Source organism: Sphaeramia orbicularis, chromosome 24 (assembly GCF_902148855.1).
Source record: "Sphaeramia orbicularis chromosome 24, fSphaOr1.1, whole genome shotgun sequence".
NCBI classification, from domain to species: Eukaryota; Metazoa; Chordata; class Actinopteri; order Kurtiformes; family Apogonidae; genus Sphaeramia; species Sphaeramia orbicularis.
Genome location: NC_043979.1, coordinates 49,099,538 through 49,112,025, shown reverse-complemented (window position 1 = coordinate 49,112,025; position 12,488 = coordinate 49,099,538). Strand labels below are relative to the sequence as shown.

At 33.3% G+C, this 12,488-nt stretch overlaps 1 protein-coding gene across 1 annotated transcript in view; it reads left to right on the top strand.

Moving 5' to 3' along the window:
• The window catches only part of LOC115414891 (uncharacterized), a 185,128-nt gene that overhangs the window by 172,244 nt on the left and 396 nt on the right, over positions 1-12,488 (top strand). The gene's annotated exons all lie outside the window — the stretch shown is intronic.

Sequence of the window (12,488 nt, the reverse complement as noted above, 5' to 3'; positions counted from 1 at the left end):
GGAACTTGGCGTTTGTCTATTTAGTTACATTTTTTTTTCTTCACTGTAGAAATCGACCTTTTTATAACATGTGAATCATAATGTTTTGCTCAGAGTAAAACAAAGCTGTAGGAAATCAGATTAACTGTGACCCTGCTTAGTTTATACAAATACAAGTTTTTATGATCTTTTATTATTATCTCAAACATTCAACATCCATATCAAAATCCAGACCATGTTGATGGAGTCTGGGGTTAAAAATTCACTCCTAGAGTTAAAACTTAGCAGCATTTGTTGCTAATTTATCCTTATTTCATGTTTTTTTAATGTTCAGCTGAACTGTGTTTGTTCCAGTTACACTTAATTCATCGTGTCTTCGTCTAATTTGACTTTATCCTAAAAACTCGACTCCTGCGCAGAGTTAAAGCAGATCAGTTCAGTCGAGTCAGTGGATTAACACTTCCTGGCATGAGGATGGTGTAACATAATCCCGGTCACACTTATTTCCAAATACAATGACACTGCACAAATAACAGAGCTTCTTTGTTCTCTGTCAGAGTCTCTGGAGAGTTTCGTTCCAAATAAGATCACCACCCTGTTCGGCCTGATCACAGCCGGAGCAACTTTGTACAAAAGGTCGGCCGAGATCTTCAACATCCTCACAAAATCACATTAAGACACACAAACAAACCACCTGAAATCTAATAAATCTGTACTATGATGTGTTTATGCAACTGTTTTTTAGCCTCGGAGTGACGAAAAAGACCGAAGCAGAGGCCATTTGGCAGAAGTCGTACCAGTAAGTATGAAAACAGGAAGAAAATAAGAACCTTTTTTCATGCTGTATCATCGGATTTTTATGGTCATCTCAACATGTGACCATTAAACATAAATAAGATTTTTTTAAAAGTACTTAATTAAAGATTCAAAGTGTAAAATTAGCGACATATTGCAGTCAAATCGCAGCTTTCAGCCATGTAAACACTTCTGCTACCATCCAAACATGCCACCATATAGGCAGTTTACTGATATATAACTGTTATATAAATGTCAGAATTATAGAGGTGAAGCCGCAGAAGAATGAGTACTAAAACCAGAATTTACTGAAAACTGCCGCCCACACCCAGAAACAATGTCATAATAAAGCCCTTCAGGTCATTTCAGATCATTAGTTATGTATTACACATACAGTCGTGTTGATAAAAGTAGAAATGTACAAACACACTAATAATAACTACCTGAGCTAATTAGCATGCTAGCTGACAGACCATAGAATTCAATACATATTTATGCTAACATCAGCTAATGCAGCTAATAGGGATGTAACCATATGAAAGTTTCATATCACGGTTATTGTGACCAAAATTATCACAGTATTGTTGAAATTGTGCTCAAAATGTTCAAAAAGTACTAATACACACACTGAAATAATTTAACCAAGTTGTATTTAGAAAAAAATAAAATAATAATATAACAAAATAACTGGCACAATGTCCCTTCTGTTGCAGAAACCTTCAAATAGTTAGTGGTCTGAGCCTATTTTGTCCGTTTTTCAGTCCTTTTGATTTTGCCTTTATATACTACACTGGGTTACAAAAAAATGTTTTTTTTTCTGAATTCGGACCATTCTGCACCGCTAAATCCAAAAATGACACCTGTTTTTCCTCAGTCAGGTCAGGTTTTTTTGCTAATTTGATTTTGAAAAATTGATCTTCTCACAAAATTGATTACACTTTTGTGACTTTATCAGTTGATTTTTCAATAGAGTTGTCACCCAAAATAGGTTTTAAGAGAAAAAAAATCATTTTCTAACAGGATATAGGGTGGGGAAGCAAAATGTACAATATTTTGAGGCAGGGATTGAAAAGACAGTGTATGACCAATTAGTTTACTGAAAGTCATGAGAATTTATTTGCCACAAGAAAATGTCCATAATAGAAAATGTTTTTATTCTGTGTCCTCCTTCTTTCTCAATAACTGCCTTCACACTCTTCCTGAAACTTGCCCAAGTGTTTCCTCAAATATTGGGGTGACAAACTTCTCCCATTCTTCTTTAATAGTATCTTCCAGACTTGTCTGTAATAGTTTTGCTCATAGTCATTCTCTTCTTTCCATTAGAAACAGTCTTTATGGACACTCCAACTATTTTTGAAATCTCCTTTGGTGTGACGAGTGCATCAGCAAATCACACACTCTTTGACGTTTGCTTTCCTGATTACTCATATGGGCAAAAGTTTGTGAAAAGGTATGGATAATAGTGTTAGTATGATTATGACATCAGTATATGTTTGGGTTCAAAACAATTGACGTAGTGCCTGCTGAGAAAAAACACTAAATGTTCATTGTACATTTTGCTTCCCCACCCTGTATATTTATTAAGTGTTACAAACTGTAGCAGAATACGTCGGGCTTTTTTGCAAGATCTTCTAGTCGAAGCCATTTCATTCACCTGTAATATTAAAAAAACCATTAATCATAATTGGGAAAAGTAAAATCTTCAGAACTCGTTTATTGCAAGAAATATGAAAGAATTTTGTATCATATGATGTGAAAATGCCCATAAATGTAAGCAAAAATGTTCAAAAGCCAATATGTAGCATAGTTCAGAAAGTTGACCTGATTGAGCAAAATTAATGTGATTTTTGGATTCAGCACACCAAAATTATCCCTAAATCAGCTCAAAAACTGAAACAAATTTGTGTTGACCAGTGCTATATAGAACAAATGTTTCCTATACCCATGTTGGGATCTGTTTTTTTCAGCACAACTTCATCTTATACCATCTGTTTATTATGTTTTCCACTTTAACCGACAATAAAAACATAAAAGGACCAAAAACACACAAAAATATATAAAATCCGATTTGAAAATGTATATAATTTATTGCATAAATAACACAGATGCTTAACAAACCTTTTCAAAGACTTTAAAAGTGAATATTTGTTCCAAATATTAGGGATAGAAAATCAAAATGGTAATAAATTAAAACTATACTCAAATATTTGACATAAAAGCAGATCTTTACATAGGGTTTTTTTCCCCCTAAAAGTGTTGTAATCAAACATGGTTATCATGATAATTAGAATTTAAACGGTAATACTAACCGTTGGCAATTTTTACCGCGGTTTATCGTTATACCGGTAATCGTTACATCCCTAGCAGCTAATTACTGTTGTTATTATAATGAATCTCCTTTAAACTTCACACCAGAATCCTCTGATGGTCTTGTTAGTGGAACTTCTTAAACTAGAGCAGAGTCTGTCCAGGAGAAAAATAAGTTAATAATTATTAGTTTATAATATTCTGTACAATATTCTGTACAGTAACATCTAAGTAAGAAAATAATAAATTACTGTATCTTCACTGTTTTTAATTGTACAGCTGTTTTATGTCTTTAATCTATTCTTGTATTTTATTCTTTTATTTTGGTTTTTCTCCTGTAAGTCGCTTTGGAAAAAAACACGTCTGCCAAATGCATAAATGCAAATGCAAATAACAAGTATTATATTAGGGGACTGGATCCAACCTGAAATATGAAAATAAAGTATTATATGTACAGAAAGTCTTAACCCTTTCATGCACAAATTATGAGAACCTTAATCAAAATTTTTTCCTGAATGTTTTTATTCCTCTTAGGCATGAAAAAAAAAACAATGTGATAGAAAATTTTCTTCTGATAAATAAATAAAAAAAAATAAATAAATAAAATTAAAAATAAATAAATAAAAATACATTAAAAAAGTAATAATGACAAAAAAATTTTTATGAACCTATTTTTCATGAAGTTGCAAAAATATCCACTCAGCTGGACATCACATGTTTAATTTTTGACGCACAGAAACATGTATTTACTTATAAATTTTGTGAAAACTGTGGGGAGGGCTGGTGATTCTGGGGGTTTATGCTCAGGAGAGATCTACATAATGTCACCAATTCATGTCAGAAAAGATATGTAGTGTCTTAAAACTTTAATAAAGATATGTGTAAAAAAACAAAAACAAAAAAACAATGAAAAGAACAACAAAACCCATGAATGTACAAGAGAACAGCTGTAGAATAACTGTCCACTGTAGTGACCAGTGTGCATGAAAGTATTAAATATGAAGTATAATGTTTTAATATACACAGTAGACACTGACAGAGTAATGGAAAGAGTGAAACTCTGTGGTTGTATGAATAATGTGAACAGAAAATGTACATGTAGTTATGAATGCAGAGTCTAATACCATGTACAGTTGACTTTAAGTTCAGTAGTATCAGGTGAAATGTGGACGTTTAGTGTCAAATATAAGTATTAGAGTAACTGGAGGCCCATCACTGTGTAATCTAGTAAGTGTAACATGTGTTTTCTACATGAAAAGAGCAGAAACAGCTCTGGTATCGGAGTGAGTAATGTGATCTGGTACTAGCGTTTGTCACTGTCTGATTTTTATTTATTAATGGAAATAAAATCTGTCCGTTCACACTTGGACGTGTCTTCTGTTTTTCCAGTCATGCAGCGGTGAAGGAGCAGGTGGACGAGCTTCTGCAGCTGGAGGTCTGGAAAAGGCGTTTTCTGCATCGCAATTCACAAAATCCACAGTGAAAATGTCTCTTCAAGGACTTTTAGTGCAAATTAAGGTCATATTGTATTTGTTAGTCTATAGCAGCGCTGTCAAACTTCTTTGGTTCAGTTCCATATTTAGCCCAATTTGATCTCAAGCGGGTCAGAGCAGTAAAATAATGACTGAATAACCTATAATAATGACAAATCCAAGTTTTTCTTTTTGTTTAGTACAAAAAACCCCAATTAAATTATGAAAATATTTACATTTTACAAAAAAGATGTGAAAAACCTGAAAAAGCAGAAATTTCATTTGAAAAATTAGTGCAACTTTAACAATATTATGCCTCGACTTATTATTTATACATTTACATTAAACACAGTGTTCCATAAACATTCGGTAACAGGCAGAATATTGTGAAAATTTTGGAGTTTGGAACTAAAATTTGAACAATTTCTGCAATATTCCATCTCTTATTATTAACCTAACTCCAGATCACAGTGGATCCATAAATGTACAAAACATTCAGTATCAGGCAGAATATTGTTAAAAATGCACATTTAATAACCTATAAATAATGACAAATCCAAGTTTTTCATGTTGTTTTAGGACAAAAAAACCCCAGTTAAATTATGAAAATATTTACATTTTACAAAAAAGATGTGAATAACCTGAAAAAAAACAGAAATTTCCTTTGAAAAATTATTGCAATTTTAACAATATTATGCCTCAACTTATTATTTATACATTTACATTAAACACAGTGTTACATAAATATTTGGGAACAGGCAGAATATTGTGAAAATTTTGGAGTTTGGAACTAAAATTTGAACAATTACTCCAATATTCCATCTGGTATTATGAACCCAACCCCAGATCACAGTGGATCCATAAATGTACAAAACATTCAGTATCAGGCAGAATATTGTTAAAAATGCACATTTAATAACCTATAAATAATGACAAATCCAAGTTTTTCATGTTGTTTTAGGACAAAAAAACTCCAATTAAATAATGAAAATCTTTATATTTTACAAAAAAGATGTGAATAATCTGAAAAAAACTGAAATTTCCTTTGAAAAATTAGTGCAATTTTAACAATATTATGCCTCGACTTATTATTTATACATTTACATTAAACACAGTGTTCCATAAACATTTGGTAACAGGCAGAATATTGTGAAAATTTTGGAGTTTGGAGCTAAAATTTGAACAATTTCTACAATATTCCATCTGTTATTATTATTAACGCAAACACCAGATCCCAGTGGATCCATAAATGCAGCAAACATTTAGTAACAGGCAGAATATTGTTCAAATTACACATTTCAGGTTGTTCATCTTTGTTTTATTTATGTATTTATTTGCATTTTATTGTGAAAGAGTAGTTTTTGTAATATAAATATTTTCACAGTGTAATGTTATTTTTTCCACATAATTTTTCACAAAGAAAATTAGTCATTGTCATTATTTATGGTTATTGTTGTTATTTTTACTGTAGATCTCATTGGTCTGTATGTGGAACCTGAACCAAAAGGATCTGGACAACCTGGACTGTTCAGGTTCATTTTTGCACTTTCATCCTGCGGGCCAGAATGGAACCTTTGGGGGGTCAGATTTGGTCCCCGGGCCGCATGTTTGACACCTGTGGTCTATAGGAACAAGGCCTGCAGCAGAAAAATGACATAGAGCACCAGATCTGATCCAGACTTTTGGCGCTCGATGGTTCTTGTGTACCTGGGTTTATCTCGGTTGGAGGTTTTCATCAGCTGTTTGTGGATGTTGTGTGTGTTTTTTGTGCGCAGACCAACTGGGACGCCGTTCCTGGACGGTGTGGATGCAGGTCTGCGGACCGTCGATGGGCAACCTGCAGGAAAAACCCCTGACCGCCTGAGCCCCGACAACACATTTACTGACGCACGCAGCGGAAAGTGGGTCCACAGACTAGTTGAACTTGTGTCCATAGTTTTGTGCTTTACGGTTATGTGATTAAACAGTTGGTCAGTTATAAAATGTACAATGGAAGATTAAATCAGCTGACATGAACATTAACCCTTTCATGCATACTGTTCACTACAGTGGACAGCCGTTCTACAGCTGTTCTCTTGTATATTCATGGATTTTGTTGTTCTTTTCGTTGTTTTTGTTTTTTTTTTTAAACACATATCTTTATTAAAGTTTTAAGACACTACATATCTTTTCTGACATGAATTGGTAACATTATGTAGATCTCTCCTGAGCATAAACCCCCAGAATCACCAGCCCTCCCCACAGTTTTCACACAATTTATCAGTAAATACATGTTTCTGTGCGTCAAAAATTAAACATGTGGTGTCCAGCTGAGTGGACATTTTTGCAACTTCATGAAAAATAGGTTCATAAGAATTTTTTTTTTTTCCATTAATATTTTTTAATGTATTTTTTTTTTTTTTTTAATTTTAAATTATTTTTATTTTTTAATTTATTCCTCAGAAGAAAATTTTCAATCACATTGTTTTTTTCATGCCTAAAGAGGAATAAAAACAGGAAAAAAATTTGATTAAGGTTCTCATAATTTGTGCATGAAAGGGTTAAAAAATCAAAGGTTTATAAGTAATGCATCCAATGATACACCTGTCATATTGACCAAATCATGAATTACTGATGATATACACTACAAACAAAAAGTTAAGGATATTTCATTTGTTTTTTATCTTTTTTTTTTTGTCATTTTTGCCATTTTTATATAAAACTATGTCTGGTCATTAAACCAATGTGTTTCATTTCACACACAAAAAAGCAAAAAGTGCTGAGCAAGAATCTCAACTGAAAAAAAAGCCCAAAAATTAAAAAACATCCCTAACTTTTTGTTTGTACTGTATTTATATATTATTTTTCAATGTATTTGTTAATAAGTCAAACAGAAATCCAACATTTTTTCCAAACAGAGACAAATCCCAGGTAATATTTATGCCCTGCAGAATAGGAAGTTTTAATCAACATACAACTTCATTTTTAGGCGTTAGTTTTTAGAGTTATTTGCAACTAATTTGCTGCTGGAAATGAGTTTAGATGAAAATTAGCATTGTGCTTTATCTAAGAGCTTGCTAGTTAATGCTATTAGCCAGGCTAACAACACAAAGTTCCTCAAGTTAAAGACATTTTAATCCAATTTTAAGTTCGTTTTATGATGCAATTATTTTTTTTTTGGAAACATTCCACAATAACCAATGAGTTTGAGACTTAATTCATGTTCAGCTAATAATAAGTATCTTGCTATTAGCTACTCTGAGCTTCAACTTCTGTCAGTTAGCTAGCGTTAGCATGCTAACCTCTAAGGTAAACACATCTATTATAATTTTTTTTTTTTACTGTATCTGCATTTGGACTGGGATATTTCTTGATGTATTTATTCATTTATATGTGTGTGAATGTAATGATCTGTTTCCCTTCTGTTTTTTTGTGCAGGTGTTATTTTTTTTATACTAAGTGTCAATGAGAATAAAAGTAAACCTGGATTAGCATTAGCTTTTCACACACGGGCGCTAATAGAGATGCTAGCATTGCTGTAGGTTTTCAGTTTGAATATATCTGTCAAATTACTCTGTTTCACACAAAATTTAAGGAGGTTTGTATTCCAACAGTGTCTGGGTTATACTGTAGTAATATAATATCAAGTACAAGAAACTAAGACGTGGTAAAATATTTCTACAGTTATGTTTATTCTCATTAGCATTAAGTTAGCATTGTATTAGCTTAATTAGAAGTAACTGGAGGAACTGGATGAATGTGTTAATAACAAATAACCAATGTTATGTTCCGGCCTAGGTGTGTTTCCAGGGTCATAACAAAACCATAACACCAGTAGGACAATTGGCTTTAATTATTTAACTGAAATGGCCGTGTGTGACTGTAGAGTCTGTTGTTTTGTGTGTTTTTCTGTCAGGTCTGTGACTCTGGGTCAGTTCTTGGACCAGGGTCAGAAGCTGCTGCTGGTCTCATCAGACATTTTGGATGACTACCGTGACGGGACCACGTGGCCGAGCTGGAGGCCAGTGAGGTCAGTAGAACATCAGTCACATTCTTACTATTATTGGATTAGTTTTTGTCCTGGTCTGCTCTTGTGTTGATTAACAAATGGCACTTGAGCTCCAAAGTTTGATATAAAAGTCCTAATTTGTTGGACCTGCTTGTAACTGATGCACGTCACCACTGCAGTATTTTCCTGCAAAACGTTCATTACAATGTGGACAATACGACTGTTTATGGAGATTTTAGTTTTGGGGTCAGCAGAGTTGGAGATCCACATAACAGTATGGTATCGAGTGTGTAAATTCAACTATAATGGAGCAAATTCTGCAAAATCTGTCATTAACTGAACATAAAACAAGCCTCTCCATCCACCGTCATTTGTCAAACTCCATGGCTTTTACTGATGAATCCATGTTGTAGTGAGTAATAATAAGATAACCTAGTATATATACACATAAAAACACCTATGATGGAGAGTCTAACATGTTTTTGTTCGCACTTTCCACATTTTAACAACTGTGACTCTCTACATTTACCCTTTCCTGAATGATTTATTATAACATTGTCCTCAGCATTTTGCATTTTTTAGTGAAAATCAGGTATTTTTCTGTATTTCATTCACTGAACATACGTGTTCAAAAGTCATTCGAAGGTTATTATATCAGAAACAGAGAAAAACTGAAGAAAAAGTGACTTTTTCAGTCAAATCTATCATTAACTGAACATAAAACAGCATCTCCGTCCACTGTCATTTGTCACACTCCATGGCTTTTACTCATGAATCCATGTTGTAGTGGGTAATAATGAGATAATTTAGTATATACACATAAAAACACCTATGATGGGGAATCTAACATGTTTTTGTTTGCACTTTCCACACTTTTACAACTGTAGCTCTCTACATTTACCCTTTCCTGAATGATTTATTACCTCCACCAGGAGGTATTGTGATCACTTTGCTTTGTGTGTTTGTTTGTTGTTTGTAACTTTAGGGGAAAACTATTCCAAACATCTTTACCAAATCTTCCCCACAGGTAGGCCTAGGCCCTGGGACCAACCCATTACATTTTGGGCCAAGTAGTTCAGGGTCACAGCAAGGTCACAACATCCACAATTTTCTTATCTGTCATCATTGAGCAATTTTTGAAAATTAAAAAAAAATTCAAAACTACTCCGATTAGCCTCCAATTTGATCCACCCATAGATATCTTGTATCTGACACAAAATTGTCCACATCCACTGTGGAATGTGGACTCTGTGGACATTTACATTTAACATTGAAAATCCCATTTACCACACATTTAAAATTAGAACTCAACAAATATTGATGTGAATTGAATATAATTTGACATACACATGACTGGTACCAAGCTTCAACTTTTTCTGCTGAATGGAACAACCTTGAGACTGAAAATCATGTATTTTTCTGTATTTCATTCACTGATCATACATGTGTTCAAAAGTCAATTCAAAGATTATTATATCAAAATGGAAAATACTGAAAAAAAGTGACTTTTTTCCGTCAAATCTATTATTAACTGAACATAAAACAAGCCTCTCCATCCACTGTCATTTGTCAAACTCCATGGCTTTTACTCATGAATCCATGTTGTAGTGGGTAATAATAAGATAATTAAGTATATACACATAAAAACACATATGATGGAGAATTCTGGAATTCTCTACCCATTCACATCCGGAACTCCGAAACACTCACCTCATTCAAAAGCCAACTCAAATCCCACCACTTCAGATCATCATTCGAAAACTGACTGCCCGTTCAACCTCCTCCACTCTCACCTACCTTCTTTTGTGTGTTTTTCTTTTGTCAGTATTTGTCTCTGTATTTGTTCTTTGATTACCGTTTAGTATTAACTTCATATCTGTTTACCCGTTGGATGTATGTTTGTCCCTTGGTTGTTTATTGTAAAGTGTCTTTGAGTACTTACAAAAGCGCTATATAAAACTGATGTAGTATTATTATTATTATTATTATTATTATTATTATTGCAGTCCAAAGTTTCCAAAAGTATTGCAGTCATATACAAGGCAAAACAACTGATAACACTGGGTTACAAAAAAATGTTTTTTGCAAGTTGTCTAGGTTTTTTCAACTGAATTAGGACCATTCTGCACCGCTAAATCCAAAAATGACATCTGTTTTTCTCAATCAGGTCAGGTTTTTTTGCTAATTTGATTTTGAAACATTTGATCTTCTCACAAAATTGATTACATTTTTGTGACTTTATCAGTTGATTTTTTATGTAGTTCTCACCCAAAATAGGTTTTAAGAGAAAAAAAAATCATTTGATCACTTGATTCCTGTTAGGTACAATGGTGTATTCACCGCAGATGTAGCAGAATACGTCAGGCTTATTTTTGCAAGATCTTCTAGTCAAAGCCATTTCATTCACCTGTAATATTAAAAAAAAAAATTCATCATAAATTGGCAAAAGTAAAATCTTCAGAACTCATTTATTGCAAGAAATATGAAAGAATTTTGTATCATATGATGTGAAAATGCCCATAAATGTAAGCAAAAATGTTAGAAAGCCAATATGTAGCATAGTTCAGAAAGTTGACCTGATTGAGCAAAATGAATGTGATTTTTGGATTCAGCACCAAAATGATCCTAAATCAGCTCAAAAAACTTCAACAATAAATTTGTTATTGACCAGTGTAATTGATAATAATCAAATATGACTCCCTCTTTTTTCTGTTTTGTGTGTATTATTATTTTTATGCTCCCTTGAATTTTCATTTCTATATTATGTTGTGCAAAGAAGTCAATTTGTAGCAATCAGGAAACTTGTACCATTTCCATATTTGAAATAAATTAATAAAATAAATAAATAAAAAAAATAAATGAACACATTTTGGGCCAAATTGTGATATCTGCGTAAAATGACTCCGCAGTGTTAGGAGAGTAAAGTTATGCCGATATTCCAATTTGACCAAAAATATGACTTGAGGCTAACGATGCGTCATATATTTAATAAGGAACGATTATCCCAAACACAGTCATAACTATGCAGACTATGAGATTTTTTTTTCTCCACTTTGGCTCCGAAAGATTCCAACATATTTCACAGACTGTGTCCTCACTCGGCTGCGTCCCATTTTCTCAAAGAATGACGTTAATGGAAGCTGAAAATGTGGAAACGGTCTCAGGAGAAGCAGAGGAGAAGTCTTGGTCAGTGGTCAAACTGATTTTTTTTTTTTTTTTTTTCCTACAGGCGCTCTTCAAGGCTCGGTCGGTGCAGGTCTTGATCGTTTCTTTCGGCGGTGTGGAAGGAGCCCAGCTGTGGTTGGAGCAGACGGATGCAGCTTCCAAATGCTACTGGATCCACAGAGGAAGGTGGGGATGAACAAATGTGACCTCAGTGATGAATGAAGGCTTAAGGATGTGTGTTCACTCAGATGTTCAGTCAAACTCAGCGGTCAAAACAGATGAAGAAAGTGGCATCCGATTAAATTTCTATATTTTATCAAAACCTCAAATGGCGGTGACTCAACAGGAAAACGGAGCCGGAGATTTAACAGCTGCTGATTGGTCATTAAAAGCTGAACCAAAAACCAGATGTGAGCACTGACATGGAAAAATCTGCCAAATGTGGAGACAGATGAAGTTCCACAATTATTAATCATAAACAGTCAGAGTTATTAAATGTTTAACTTACTTACTTTTTATTTTCATTGTGTCTTTAACAATTAGATCAGTGTTTTTCAACCTTGGGGTCGTCTGGAATTTCTAGTAATTGATTAAAAAAAGAATTACTAATAAAATTGTTTTTTTAATATTTCAATTTATTTCATTATAATTAAAACACCACACACTTTTCCGATAAAAAGAGTCCAAATAAAATGCAGGATATAATGTCTGAGAGGGCATATCTTGATTGACCCGATCATGTGACTGTGTGCGTTACTACACTTAATAATAATAATAATAAT